General features: G+C 36.7%; 1 non-coding gene and 1 pseudogene across 1 annotated transcript; both read right to left on the reverse strand.

The window, feature by feature from the left end:
• Positions 1–1,382: 1,382 nt before the first annotated feature.
• On the reverse strand, positions 1,383–1,489 carry LOC114372796. The gene has a single exon (XR_003658359.1). It is a non-coding gene; the product is annotated as a small nucleolar RNA R71 (small nucleolar RNA).
• A 9,988-nt stretch (positions 1,490–11,477) lies between these two features.
• On the reverse strand, positions 11,478–15,599 carry LOC114371479 (annotated as a pseudogene).
• Positions 15,600–15,831: the final 232 nt, after the last annotated feature.

The following is a 15,831-nucleotide window of genomic DNA, read 5'->3' on the forward strand; positions in this document are numbered from 1 at the left end:
TGCTTAATGATCATTTATGAGTAATTGGTGTATGTGTTGCTTAATCACATAATGAATTCCTTATGTTAAATTTCGCTTAGTAATTTAATTTAGGGTTGGATTAAGTGGTTGAACTGAATAAGGATAAACTCTCGTAACCTAGGATAAGAGACTTGCTTGTGAATCAAGGGGGAGCAACGTGTTTTAATTATGATATTTTCTAATTCACATATATTCGTTGTTTAATTTACAAAAGCAAACACCCCCCCCCCATTCGTTACTATTTTCCTACTATCTGTTATGAACATTTGGTGTATCATTGCTCATTGGGAAACGACCTAGGATCACTTCCTAGTTACTGCAATTTAATGTTTATTTGATTCGGGTACGGCCTCGATCAAATTTGGCGCCGTTGCTGGGGAGCAATGTCCAAAGGTTCATAATAGCTAGTAATTCGGGTTTTATGTTTAGTTGTTTTATGTTTTCGTGTGTTGTGTTAGTGTTGTGTTCGTGTTGCGTTAAGTGTTGTTTAGTGTCTTGCTATTTTGTTTAGAGTGGTGTTTTGTTTTAGTTTTTCTGTTCAGCGCTTCCCATGTTTTAGTTTTTGTGTTTTGTTGTGAATAGTGTTTTGCGACGGATTTAGCGACCACTTTTGTTGAACTGGAAAACAGGGTAATAGTGGAAATCCCTTAGCGACAGATTTTAGAGACCAACCTTGTTGAATTAATTGGGATTTTTTGTTTTGGTAGCTATAGTTGTTATTTTTTATTGAATTTCGGTGTGGTAGGTTCTTTTGATCCATATTTTGTGGAAAAAATAGTTGGAGCCCTTAGTTTGGTCAAATTTGAAAGTTCCAAAAAAATAGCAAATTTGATTTTTGTCAAAACTTCAAACAATCATAACTTTTGCTTCGGTCATCAGAAACGTTATTATTATATATGTATTTGGGGTAGAAAAAAAATTCCTATGTTGTGGCAGTTTCAAAAGTTTTTTATTTTCCAAGTATTATTCTCTTATTTTTTTTAACTTATCATTTTTAGCTTCTATAGTTAGACTTTGAATTATCGTTTGAAATTTTTTGTGCTATCTTCTCATCATTTTATAAGGTTGCTCACAAAATTTCAAGTCATTTGAATATCATTTAATGGTAGTTGTAGTTCAGACCTACACTGTTACTTGCATAAGAAGGCAACTAGTTGTGTGCATGCTGAATGTAGTGTATGACTAGAGGCAATCCATCTGACTTACAACCCTTTGATCCTGAGATAGATAGGACATTTCATAGTTTAGTTAGAGGGAGTGGCAAAGGACTGGCTATATTACCTTGTTCCAAGGTCCATCACGAGTTGGGATGACCTCAAGAGAGTATTCTTAGAAAAAAAATTCATGCTTCCAGGACCACGGCCATCAGAAAGGATATTTCAGGTATTAGACAACTCAGTGAGGAGAGCCTATATGAATACTGGGAGAGATTTAAAAAACTATGTGCCAGTTGCCCTCACCATCAGATTTCGGAGTAGCTTCTTCTCCAATATTTTTATGAAAGACTCAATAACATGGAGAGAAGTATGATAGATGCTGCCAGTGGTGGAGCCCTTGGAGACATGACCCCTACTGAAGCCAGAAATTTAATTAAGAAGATGGCTTCCAACACTAGTAGTTTAGCGCCAGAAATGATGCTATAGTCATTAGAGGAGTGCATGAGGTAGCCACAAACTCATCTGCATCATCTGAAACTAAGAAGCTTGAAGGTAAACTAGATGCCTTGGTTAACTTGGTAACCCAACTGGCCGTGAATCATAAATCTGCACCTTTCGCAAGACTCTATGGATTATGCTCCGCTGCTGACCACCATACAGACCTTTGCCCTTCTGTGCAGCAATTGAACAGCCTGAAGCATATGCTGCCAACATCTACAATAGACCTCCTCAACCTCAACAGCAAAATCAGCCACAACAGAACAATTATGACCTCTCCAGCAACAGGAACCATCTCGGGTGGAGGAATCATCCCAACCTTAGATGATCGAGTCCTCCACAACAGCGGCAACAACAACAGCCTTATTTTCAAAATGTTGTTGGCCCAAGCAGTTTAGCGCCAGAAATGATGCTATAGTCATTAGAGGAGTGCATGAGGTAGCCACAAACTCATCTGCATCATCTGAAACTAAGAAGCTTAAAGGTAAGCTAGATGCCTAGGTTAACTTGGTAACCCAACTGGCCGTGAATCAGAAATCTGCACCTTTCGCAAGACTCTGTGGATTATGGTCCGCTGCTGACCACCATACAGACCTTTGCCCTTTTGTGCAGCAATTGAACAGCCTGAAGCATATGCTGCCAACATCTACAATAGACCTCCTCAACCTCAACAGCAAAATCAGCCACAACAGAACAATTATGACCTCTCCAGCAATAGGTACAATCTCAGGTGGAGGAATCATCCCAACCTTAGATGATCGAGTCCTCCACAACAGCGGCAACAACAGCAGCCTTATTTTCAAAATGTTGCTGGCCCAAGCAGACCATACTTTCCTCCACCAATCCAGCAGCAACAACAGCAACAACAACCGCAACAGCTCCAGAAACAGCAAACAGTTGAGGATCCTTCGCAACCTTCCCTTGAAGAACTTGTGAGGCAAATGACTATGCAAAACATGCAGTTTCAACAAGAGACCAGAGCCTCCATTCAGAGCTTAACTAATCAAATGGGACAATTGGCTACACAGTTAAATCAACAACAGTCCCAGAATTCTGACAAGTTGCCTTCTCAATCTGTCCAGAATCCTAAAAATGTGAGTGTCATTTCATTGAGGTCGGGAAAGTAGTATCAAGGACCTCAACCAGTAGCACCTTCCTCATCTGCAAATGAACCTGCTCAACTTCACTCTACTCCAGAAAAAGATGATTACAAAAATTTAAAGAGTAAGTTACCTAACAATTTCTGTGCAGGTGAATCTTCCACTAGTAATTCTGATTTGCAAAGCAGCATATCCCTCTTCCATTCCCTCCAAGAGCGATTTCCAACAAAAAAATGGAAGAGGCAGAGAAGGAGATCTTGGAAACATTTAGAAAAGTAGAGGTAAGCATACCTCTGCTGGATGCAATAAAGCAAATTCCAAGATATGCTAAATTCTTTAAGGAGTTGTGCACCAATAAGCGGAAGCTTAAAGGAAGTGAAAGAATTAGCATGGGTAGAAATGTCTCCGCATTGATTGGTAAATCTGTCCCCCAAATCCCTGAAAAATGTAAAGATCCAGGTACATTCAGCATACCTTGTATTATAGGGAACAGTAAGTTTGACAATGCCATGTTAGATTTAGGAGCTTTTGTTAGTGTTATGCCTCTGTCTATTTTTAATTCTCTATCTCTAGGTCCTTTGCAGTCAGCTAATGTGGTAATTCATTTAGCTAATAGAAGTGTTGCCTATCCTACTGGTTTCATAAAGGATGTCTTAGTTAGAGTTGGTGAATTGATTTTCCCTGTTGATTTTTATATTTTGAATATGGAGGAGGGATTTTCTCAAGGATCAGTTCCCATCATTCTAGGCAGACCCTATATGAAAACTGCTAGAACTAAGATAGATGTATATGCAGGCACACTATCTATGGAGTTTGGTGATATAACTGTTCATTTTAATATTCTTGATGCTATGAAACACCCATCTAAAGATGTTTCTGTATTTCGTGCTGAAATAATTGACTATGTTGTTGATGAATACATGACTGATCTTTATTCTAATCTACATGCCTGTCACTCTTCATGCATTGAGTCTGAAATTGTACTTGATCATATGTCTGAATTTGATGCTGAGAGTGAATATGAAATTGATATTGATTACATGTGTGGTGATGTTTTACCTCTTGAGATTGATTTTATAGAGTCAGATAGAACTAACCATGTTTTAGGAAGTACACATACTTTTGACTTTCTTTATGAGGTATAGGCTGAGAAACCATCTCTTTCTACTACTATCCAGCCAGCCACACCAGAATTGAAGCCTCTACCATCAAATTTAAAATATACTTACTTGGATGATAGCAAAATTTTTCCAGTAATTATATCTGCCTCCCTTGCTGATGAGCAAGAGGAGAAGCTGTTATCAGTTCTCAAGAAGCATAAGAAGGCTATAGGTTGGACCCTGGCGGACATTCCTGGTATTAGCCCATCCACATGTATGCATCGAATAAATTTAGAGGATGGGGCTAAACCAGTAAGACAGCCACAAAGAAGACTCAACCCGGTGATTCTTGATGTAGTGAAGAAGGAGGTAACCAAGCTTTTGCAAGCTGGAATCATTTATCCTATCTCCGACAGCCAATGGGTGAGTCCCGTCCAGGTAGTTCAGAAGAAAACCGGCCTCACCGTGATCAAAAATGAGAAGGAGGAGCTGATTCCTACTCGTGTGCAGAACAGTTAGAGAGTCTGCATCGACTATAGGAGGCTGAACCAGGTTACCAAAAAGGACCATTTTCCACTGCCATTCATTGACCAGATGTTTGAACGCCTGGCAGGTAAATCTCACTACTGTTTCCTTGATGGTATTTCTGGTTATATGCAAATCACTATTGCTCCCAAGGATCAGGAAAAGACCACATTCACCTGCCCCTTCGGCACTTTTGCCTATAGGAGGATGTCCTTCGGCCTGTGCAATGCCCCTGGTACCTTCCAATGGTGCATGATCAGTATTTTCAGTGATTTCTTAGAAAATTGCATAGAGGTGTTTATGGATGATTTCACTGTATATGGATCCTCTTTTGATGTTTGTTTGGATAGTCTGGAAAAGATTTTGAATAGATGCATTGAAACTGACCTTGTTCTAAATTTTGAAAAATGTCATTTTATGGTTGAGCAAGGTATAGTTTTAGGCCACATTATTTCCAATAAGGGCATTGAAGTAGATCCTGCAAAAAAATTTGTTATATCACAATCGCCTTACCCCTCTTGTGTGCGAGAGGTGCGATCTTTTCTTGGTCATGCAGGATTCTACAGGCGCTTTATAAGAGATTTTAGCAAAGTAGCCCTTCCACTATCCAACTTGTTGCAAAAGGAGGTGGAATTTGAATTTAATGATAAATGCGAAGAGGCTTTTCATTGCCTCAAAAGAGCACTAACTACCACCCCCATCATCCAGGCACCCGACTGGACAGTCCCTTTTGAGCTTATGTGTGATGCATCAAATTATGCATTGGGGGCTGTCCTTGCTCAGAAAATTGGTAAATTGCCTAGGGTGATATATTATGCTTCTAGGACTTTAGATGTTGCCCAAGTGAATTATACTACTATTGAGAAAGAGCTACTAGCCATAGTTTTTGCTCTTGAAAAATTTCGTTCTTATTTGCTTGGTACTCGCATTATTGCTTATACTGACCATGCAGCTTTAAAGTACTTGTTGAAGAAGGCTGATTCAAAGCCTAGGTTGATCCGATGGATGCTCTGGCTCTAAGAATTTGACTTGGAGATCCGTGATAGGAGCGGAACACAAAATTTTGTTGTTGATCATTTGAGTCGGATTGAACATGTGTCTGATGAGGACTCACCCATTCGGGATGATTTCCAGGATGATCATTTATATATATTGTATAGTATTTCTGATTCTCTTTCTACTCCCTGGTTTGCTAACATTGTCAATTATTTAGTTGCTTCTGTTTTTCCTCCCTTAGCATCTAAGGCTCAAAAAGATAAAATTAAAAGTAATGATAAGCATTTTATTTGGGATGACCCCTACTTGTGGAAATTGTGCAGTGATCAAGTCATTTGACAATGCATTCTAGATCATGAGACTGACTCGGTCCTGCAGTTCTGTCATTATTTCGCACCAGGAGGTCATCTGGGTGTTCAAAGGACAGCTCGCAAAGTGCTGACTGTAGCTTTTATTGGCCCACCATCTTTAAAGATGTGTGGAACATTTGTAGCACTTATGAATAGTGTTAGAGAGCAGGAAGTGCACTTACATGGCGACAACAAATGCCTCAGCAACCTATGTTATTCTGTGAGGTGTTTGATGTCTGGGGTATAGATTTCATGGGCCCTTTTCCTGTATCTTTTGGTTATGTTTACATTCTTCTTGCAGTTGATTATGTTTCAAAATGGGTGGAAGCCAAGCCCACTAGAACTAATGATGCTAAGGTTGTTGTAGATTTTGTCAGATCTAATCTGTTTTGCAGGTTTGGAGTACCTAAAGAAATCGTTAGTGATCAAGGAACCCATTTTTGCAACAAATCAATGCATGCCTTGCTTAAAAAGTACGGGGTTGTACACAGGGTATCCACACCATACCACCCCCAAACCAATGGACAGGCAGAAATTTCTAACAGGGAGATCAAGAGGATTTTAGAGAAGATTGTGCAGCCAAGCAGGAAAGATTGGAGTACCAGGTTAGATGATGCTCTTTGGGCACATAGGACTGCCTACAAAGCACCCATAGGAATGTCTCCTTATCGGGTTGTCTTTGGAAAGGCATGTCATCTTCCAGTTGAGATTGAGCACAAAGCATACTGGGCAGTGAAGACCTACAACTTCTCTATGGATCAAGTTGGTGAGGAAAGAAAGTTGCAACTGAGTGAGTTAGATGAGATCCACCTAGAAGCGTATGAGAATGCCAAGTTCTACAAAGAAAAGACCAAGAAGTTCCATGATAGCATGATAATTAAGAAGGACTTCATGGTTGGGCAAAAAGTGTAATTGTATAATTCTAAGCTTGGACTCATGAGTGGTAAGTTGAGGTCTAAGTGGATTGGTCCTTTTGTTGTTACTAATCTTTTTCCTTATGGTACAGTTGAGATCAAAAGTGACTCCACAAACAAGAGCTTCAAGGTCAATGGACACCGACTTAAGTCATTCCTCACAAACCCTTCTTTAGTGGACGTAGTGGTGGAAGAGACTTCCTTACTCCACCCTACTCTTCCTCCACCATGACTTAGGGAGTTTTTCTTTTCCTATCTCCTTCTTTACTTTTATTACATTTGTCCGATTCTATTTGATGGTTTAATTGCTTTTAATCTTTTAATTGTGCTACATTGAGGACAATGTGTTGTTTAAGTATGGGGGGGAGTGTTCTTTGGTTTTGCTAGTTTTGTTAGTTTTGTTAGTTTTGTTTGGGTTAAATTTGTTAGTTTTGTTAGTTTTGTTAGTTTTGTTGGGTTTCTAGTTTAATATTTTAGGTCAATTTTGTTTGCATGTACAACTTTGCATATTTTTCTTTGAATTATAGGATATGTTCAAGAAATGGGTAATTGTTCTGAAAATAAAAGTCTCTTGAAATTTTGTGATTTGAAATCCTTGTTTTTCCTCTACATGTCATGATAATTTTGAAAGCTCAATTTGAAAGTGATAAGTTTACCTTTGCGAGAATTTGAGCCATCCATCATCATAATATTTTGGTGTGTTTTGCCCCATTGATTGCTTGCACAATAGCCTTGGCTTGATTCTTGTTGATGCTTCCTAATTCACATGCATATTTGGAAATGATTTAGGCAATTTTGTTCTTATAAGCTTCTAGCCAAATGGACTTACCTTGAATTAATTCCTTTGATAGCCCCTTTGAGCCTATGTTCCCCTTTCTTTGTTTTGAAGCTCATTACAAGCCTTAAGTGAAAAACCATGATATCACCTTACCCTTAAGGAATTTTGGAGCTTTGGAATTGTTTTGGGAATAAGTGTGGGGGGGTATGTTTCATTGGAAGATATGATTTTTGGCCATGCTTAATGTTTTATTTTGGCCATGCTTGATGTATATATATATTCCCTAGTTCTTGCTTTAATCTTCAAATTCGTACTGTTAAAAAATGAAAAAAAAAAAAAGAAATTTCAATTGCTACATATTCCGCAAATTCGTACTGTTCAAAAAAAAAAAAAAGAAGAAGAAAAGAAGTGAAGTTGAATAAATTAGGTCTTGTTATGAGGACTTGATTTGGGAGCCTTGGCTGATTTTGTTGATATTAGAGGGTTTGGGTTTACTACTTGTGCTTAATTTCCACTTATTCCCCATTGCTCCTCTATTCCTTTGGGATTTAGCTACTTACTCCATATATTTTTCCCTACCTTGTCCTTGGCCCCATTACAACCTTAAAAGACCTTTCGATCCTCATGTGCATGTGTTTGTCAAGTTGTTTATCAATTTTAGAATTTTGCCAAGTCTATGTGGTGTTTGTTTTCATGGGTGCTTCGAGAGTAAACAGTAGCCTTGACACTTCAGAGATAGAGTGTATATCTTGTGAGGCTTTATCACTTTTCATTCTCGAGCTGATTAACTATTTTGCCATGATTGGGTTGCTTGGATGATTTTCATGAATGTCTTGACTCTTTGGATCTCTTCATGTTAGATGTTACCCATTCCTTTCATTCCTTGATGTTCATTGAGAAATATCTAAATGCTTTTGTTTGTCTCTCTTTGATATCCTTGGATTTTGTTCCTTATTTCATTTTGCCCAGGAGTGCAAAAGGCCAAGTATGGGGGGTTTTGATGTGTCATTATTTTCTCCTATTTCTTAACCCTTTTTGCACCATTTTAAGTACTGATTAATCTTAATTGTCAAATTAATTAGGCAGATTTATTATTTGGGCCCATTTAGCTAATTTGATGTTTTTAATCTAATTTCAGGAATTAATGAAGCATTGCGCTTGAATCCAGAATTGGGCTTGGACTTGAAGAGGGCAGACTATTTTATTCTACAAAATTTTATCTTATCTAGATATTATTTAGATTTGATCTCATCTAGATATTAATTCATCTAGATCTTATCTTATCTTATCTTATCTAGATTTGATTTTATTTTATTTATGGACTTGGATTTAAAATAGATTAGTAAGCTTTGGGGCTGGAAAACTATATAACAACACCAAGGTTCTAGTTTAGGCTCTCTCTTCTCTTTCTCCTTTTTTTCGTTTTTGCAATTCCAGTTCTGACTTTTTGTTTTAGCAATAAATTTCCGTTCTTCAATCTATAATTTTGTTCTCTATTGATTAATGGAAGGCTAAGTCCCCAACGTTGTTTTCTCTTGAGGATCAAGCACAGTTCTCTTTGAGGTTCTATTATTACTGTTAAATTTTGTTCAGTTTTTCCTCCTCACTAATTACTCTGAATTTGTTGCTATTAATTCATGCATGCTTAGTGCTTGATTAATTGTCTCTGCGCTTAATTTATGTTCATGCTTAATGATCATTTATGAGTAATTGTTGTATGTGTTGCTTAATCACATAATGAATGACTTATGTTAAATTTCGCTTAGTAATTTAATTTAGGGTTGGATTAAGTGGTTGGACTAAATAAGGATAAACTCTCGTAACCTAGGATAAGAGACTTGCTTGTGAATCAAGGGGGAGCAACGTGTTTTAATTCTGATATTTTCTAATTCACATTTATTCGTTGTTTAATTTACAAAAGCAAACAACCCCCCCCCCATTCGTTACTATTTTCCTACTATCTATTATGAACATTTGGTGTATCATTGCTCGTTGGGAAACGACCTAGGATCACATCCTAGTTACTGCATTTTAATGTTTATTTGATTCGGGTACGGCCTCGATCACTCCTCCTTAACCATTAAAGGTTGTCCTTCATCTTGGGGGTAGATTTCTTCACTAGATTCTTCCCCTTTTTCTTCTTCAGTTTCACTATAAGAAGGTGAAGTAGTAACCTCATCTTGGCTACTATAAATGTCTTGGCCCCTCATAATCATGGTTTTCTTGGTGGGGCATTGAGAAGTAATGTGTCCTCTTCCAAGACATTTAAAGCACTTCATGGAGCTAGTCTTCTCTTGCATACTAGCCTTAAGGGGGTTGCTTTTCTATTGTCTTCCCCTTATCATCTTTGGGCTTAGAAGGTGTCACCCCTAAGATGCCTTGACCTTGGTCTATCTTTGAATAAGAGTGAGAGCCATAAAATTTTAAAGTAGTCTTCCTTTTAAGTTGTTGCTCTGCCCTTATTTCCCAATCTAAGTTAACCTCTACATTGTCCTTCCCATGGAAGTATGGGAGGTTAATGTTAGCCTCTTGAGGCTTTCTTTCCTTTTGTCTCCCATGGTAGTGAGGTCTAAGATGTGACCTATGCCTTCCTTCATAATAGTCACAAAGTTCTTCACTTAGGCTCTTGCAAGAGTTATGACTACTAGAGGAGGCATGTTTTTCTTTTCTTAACTCTTTTAGTATTTTCCTTCTTTCTTCTTCCCTTATTTTCTCTTTTTCATCTTGACTTATTTCTTCCACTCTTTTTTTTTTCCTTTTTCTTTTCTCTCTTGTTTTTCTTTCCACAACTTAAGGGATCTCAACTCATCTAATATCTTATACAAGGGGTCCTTAGGAGTAGAACCCTCACCATTAACACTAGATGAAGAATGAAGACTCATGTTGGTTCCTAAGTTGTGGTTCTTTCTTGTTGGGGGTTTGAAAACAAAAGGTAAAAGAAACTATGGTTGAAACTAGCCAAAATAAACACTAAAAGAGGTGTGAAAGATAAGGTAAAAATCAAAAGGCAAGCTATCTATGCGGTTTAACAATGGAAGGTAAAGGAAATAAACTATGAAAGTAAGCAAGAAATATAAACTAGGTGAATCCTAAGAGTGTTTGGATGACCAAATTTAAGGTTCCCAACAAAACACTCACAATCCTAAGGGAAAATTGCCTAAAATTATTACATACAAATGGAAGTAGGGTGACCTATTGGAGGCTCCCAACTTACTTCCAATGAAAGGCCTTTTTGTTACAAAATTTGAAAACAAAGCAAATTGCCAATTACAAAAAAAAAGTTCTCAATTGGGGTGGCTATTCTCTCTTTGGTGTTTCACTCGATTTGGAGTGCTTCTTAGTCCAATAACTCTTAAGACGGTTGGCCCCTTGCTTCTTGACTCAAATTCTTCAAGGTATGGCACCAATCCTCCTTTCTAATTCCCTATATGGCAACTCACAAGCAAGGAAACAAAGAGACAAGCAATAACCAAAGACCAAAAAAAATGAAATGAAAGCTAAACCAATAGAGTTTTAACAAGACAAATCTTCAAGGATTATTCAACAATTAAAGCAATGAAAAGCACACAAAAGTAAGCTAGGACTCAAAGAGAAACCTAGAATGACTCTAGAGTAGAGTAGAAAAACTAAAAAAAAAAAAAGACTCAAGAAACCTCTAGTTTTGGCACTTGTTTTCACAATAATTTTCAATTAAAATTTCAGAACTAGGATTGGTATAAAATAGGCACCAATTATAGAACAAATTTTGAGCCAAAACAACAAGCACACTTCCCTTTCACTTTTTTTTCCTGGACACTGATTTTTCTGCCAACTTGTGTGATTTTTCTTATTTTTCCTTTAATCTAAATCTCTTAATTGGTTCTTTTTTTCATAATTTTGGTCCAGATGTCTAGAAAATTCATTTAAAATTTCAGCTCAAAACACGTAGTGACCAATTCCCAGTGATCGAGGTTGTACCCGAATCAAATAAACATTAAAATGCAGTAACTAGGAAGTGATCCTAGGTCGTTTCCCAACGAGCAATGATAAACCAAATGTTCATACTATACTTGCAATAGCAGTAACAATTGGGGGGGGTTGTTTGTTTTGTGAATTAAAGAACAAGCGAACTGGAACACGAAATTAATAGTATTAAAAACATGTTGTTTCCTCTAATTCAGAAGCCATTCTCTTGTCCTAGGTTATGAAGAATGTATCCATAACAGTTAACCACTTAATCCAACCCTATGTTAATTGACTAAGTGAAAATAAACTTAGGGTTGTCAACACGTGATTAGGCAACACATACACCAATTAACCCTTCGTTCATTGAGCATGAACGTAAGTTAAGCTCAGAGGCAATTAATCGAACACGAAGTGTGCATAGATTAAAATTAACGAATGTGGGTTTATTGGTGAAGGGAAAACTGCCAGGAAGCTACATTATAAACAGAACCTCGAAGAGAGTTACGCTTCATCCTCAGAAGGAAACAACATCAGAAATTTAGCCTTCCATAATTTCAACAAAAGCAGAAAACGTAAATGAAACTAGAAGCATAAACGTAAATGAAGCTAAAGGCATAAAACGTAAATGAAAGCAGAAGAAGGAACAAGAAATGAAATTGCAATAAGAAGCAGAAAAATGGAAAATGCATTCATGTGAACAGTAACATCAAGCTCAAAACGTAAAACCCTAAAACTATGCTCTGAATAATAAAATCCCCCCTTACACGAATCCCAAGGCTACTATTTAAAAGGGTCACTCAGAGTCACTGGGCCCTATTACATTATTCTGGCCCAAAACGAAATAAACACTGAACATCATAAAAATAAAATTGAAATCTCCTAATTAGAAATTAACTAAGGTAAACATTGCTTTATTTGCCCTCTTTAAGCCCACAACCAAAATCTGGATTAAGCTCAATGCTTCATTAATTCCTGAAATTAGATAAAAAAAACATCAAATTAGCTGAATGAGCTCGAATAATAAAAATACCTAATTAATTTGACAATTAAGACTAATCAGTAATTAAAATGGTTCACAAAGGCTTAAGAAATAGGAGAAAATAATGGCACATCACCCAGTAATTTATACAAGTTCGTATGTTCAAGCTGCCAGCACCAGCGATTTCAACCTAGAAATCAAGAGTAGTGTTTATGTTGCTTAAGGCTTTGATAGTTACAATTTGTGTTTGCTTATGCTGAATTATCTTGAATAACACAATTCAAGAAAGCTTAAGACTTATTTTGAATCACAAATCCAGCCACAACTCAGCACCACAACTCAACTTCATCATGGGCATTATGTAGGTGATCGAGGCCATACCCGAATCAAATAAACATTAAAAATACAGTATCTAGGAAGTGATCCTAGGTCGTCTCCCAACGATCAATGGTCAACCAAACGTTCATAACAGATAGTAATAAAACAGTAACGAATTGGGGGGGTTTGTTTGTTTTTGTAAATTAAACAGTGAGCAAATTTTAATTCAAAAAATATCAGAATTAAAACACGTTATTTCCCCTTGATTCACAAGCAAGTCTCTTATCCTAGGTTATGAGAAATTATCCTTTATCAGTTCAACCACTTAATCCAACCCTAAATTAAATTACTAAGCGAAATTTAACATAAGGCATTCATTATGTGATTAAGCAACACATACACCAATTAATCATGAACGATCATTAAGCATGAACGTAAATTAAGCGCAGAGACAATTAATCAAGCACTAAGCATGCATAGATCAATAAAAACAAATACAGAATAATTGGTGAAGAGGAGAAACTGATCAGAATTTAATAGTAATAATATAACCTCAAAGAGAGTTGTGCTTGATCCTCAAGAGAAAACATCGCTGGAGACTTAGCCTTCCATTAATCAGTAGAAAATGAAGAAAACTTGAATTACTCTTGCAAAACGAAAAAGTTTCTAAAAGAAGAAGAGAAGCCTAAAACTAAAAACGAAAAAGGAGAGAGAGAGAGAGAGAGAGAGAGAGAGAGAGAGAGAGCCCAAAACTAGAGCCTTGGTGTTGTTATATATTCTCAGCCCCAAAGCTTACAAATATGTTTTAAGTCCAAGCCCAAAAATAAAATCTAGACAAGATAAGATAAGACTTGATAAAATAAAATCTAGATGAAATAAAATCTAGATAAGATAAGATAAGATCTAGATGAAATAATATCTTAGATAAAATCTAGATATGATAAGATAAAATCTAGATGAAATAATATCTAGATGAGATAAAATCTAGATAAGATAAGATTTGGTAGAATAAAATAGCCTGCTCTCTTCAAGTCCAAGCCCAATTCTAGATTCAATCCCAATTGCTTATAATTCTCCTAAAATTAAATTAAAAACACAAAATTAGTTCAATAGGTCCAAATGATAAAACTGCATAATTAATTTGACAATTAAGGCTAATCAGTAATTAAAATGGTGACAAAAAGGGTTAAGAAATAGGAGAAAATGATGACACATCAAATCCCCTCACACTTAGCTTTTTGCGCTCCTTGGCAAAATAAAAAAAAACAAAGCAAGGGACAAATCCAGAGACATTAAAGAGAAACAAACAGACACAACAACAATTACATATTTCTCAATGAATATCAAGGAATGAAAAGAACGGGTAACATCCAACACGTAAAGAGTTAAAGAATCAAGGTCGTCATGAAAATCATCCTAGCATCTCAAACATGGCAAGATAGTCAATCATCTCAAGAATGAAAAGTGATAAAGCCTCACAAGATATGCACTCTATCTCTCAAGTGTCTAGGCTACTGTTTACTCTCAGAGCACCCAAGAAAACAAACACCACATAGACTTGGCAAGACTCTAAAATTGACAACCACATCACAAACACATGCACATGAGGATCAAAAGGTCTTTTAAGGTTGTAATGGGGCCAAGGACAAGGTAGATGAAAGTATGGGATAGTAGCTAAAACCCAAAGGAATAAAGGAGAAATGGGGAATAAGTGGGAAGTAAGAAAAAGTAGTAAACCCCAAAACCAAAATTAAAAAGTAAACCCAAAACAAAATCAACCAAGTCCTTAAACCAATCCAAGTCTTCAAACCAAGACCTCATTTATTCAACTTCATTCTTTTTCTATTTTGTTTTATTTTTTCCTCTTTTTTTCTCTTTTTTTCTCTTTGTTTTTTATTTTTTTATTTTTTTCTTTTTTTTTTGAATTTTTTTTTGAACGTGAACAGTAGCAATTGAAAGCATTTGAAAAATAAAGCAACGATTAGGCAATATATGTATATACATCAAGCATGGCCGAAATACATCATCAAGCATGGCCAACAAAAACATTTCATCCAATGAAACATACCCCCCCTTCCCACTTATTCCCAAAAAACTTCCAAAATTCCTTAACAATGTGTTTGGATGGGGAAATTAAAGCTGGTAAAGTATTTCAACAAAGATATTAAAATGCCTTCCTATAATATAATTTGTTTGGATGAGATATTTTAAAAGTAATTAAAATGTTGTCATTTTTTAAAAGCATTTTAATATACTAACTTAACAGCATTTCAAATTCTCACCAAAAACAAAGGAATTAAAATTCATCAACACACACCAGCTCTCTCTCCCTCTCTCAGTCACACATACTCTCTGTAACTCTCTCTCTCAACGGTGTACGAATTAGCTGGTTCCGACTCAGCAACATGCGACTCAGCATGGCCAAATTCCCAAATTCTTCTGGAATCTCACCGCAAAACTGATTATTGCTGAGGTCGAGGTGTTTTAGTGAGCCCGATCAGGTGATGGATGCTGGAATTTTTCCACTGAGGGGCATTGTCGACGAGGTTTAGGACTGTCAGACGTGAGAGTTTGTTGACGTCGGCGGGGATCTCGCCAGAGAGCTTGTTGCCGATGAGGTCCAGGATGCGGAGGGAGGGAAGCGTTGTGACTCAAGCGGGGATCTCCTCGATAATGTCTTTCCAATCAGCGACGACGAGGGTGGTGAGGGTGTCGATGCCGCAGATCGCCGGTGAGAGTTTTCTTGTCATGTATCCGGAGCGACCGACTTTCTCAAAGATTGGGTCTTCGAACTCCTAGTGGAGGTTGGTGTCGGTGACGCAGCCGGTGGTGGCGTTGCAGCTGATGCCGTACAAATTGAGGCAGTAGTTGGAGCCCGTCCACGAGTTGAAGAGGCCAATGTAGGGCTCGTTCAATGCTTATTTTGATTATTTAATTATTAAATACTAAAAAATTGATTATTAAATATTGTATAGCATTAAATTTATTTTGAATATTTAACTATTTAAAAAATGACTCATATTTATTTTCATTCAATATTGAAATTTTAATTTTTAAATAAATATTTAAAAATGAAAATTTGAATTTCATTGAAATTGAATTACTTTATCCAAACAAGAAAATTAAAAGACAAGCAATTGAATTGCTTCA

This window comes from Glycine soja, chromosome 10 (assembly GCF_004193775.1).
Source record: "Glycine soja cultivar W05 chromosome 10, ASM419377v2, whole genome shotgun sequence".
Lineage (NCBI taxonomy): Eukaryota > Viridiplantae > Streptophyta > Magnoliopsida > Fabales > Fabaceae > Glycine > Glycine soja.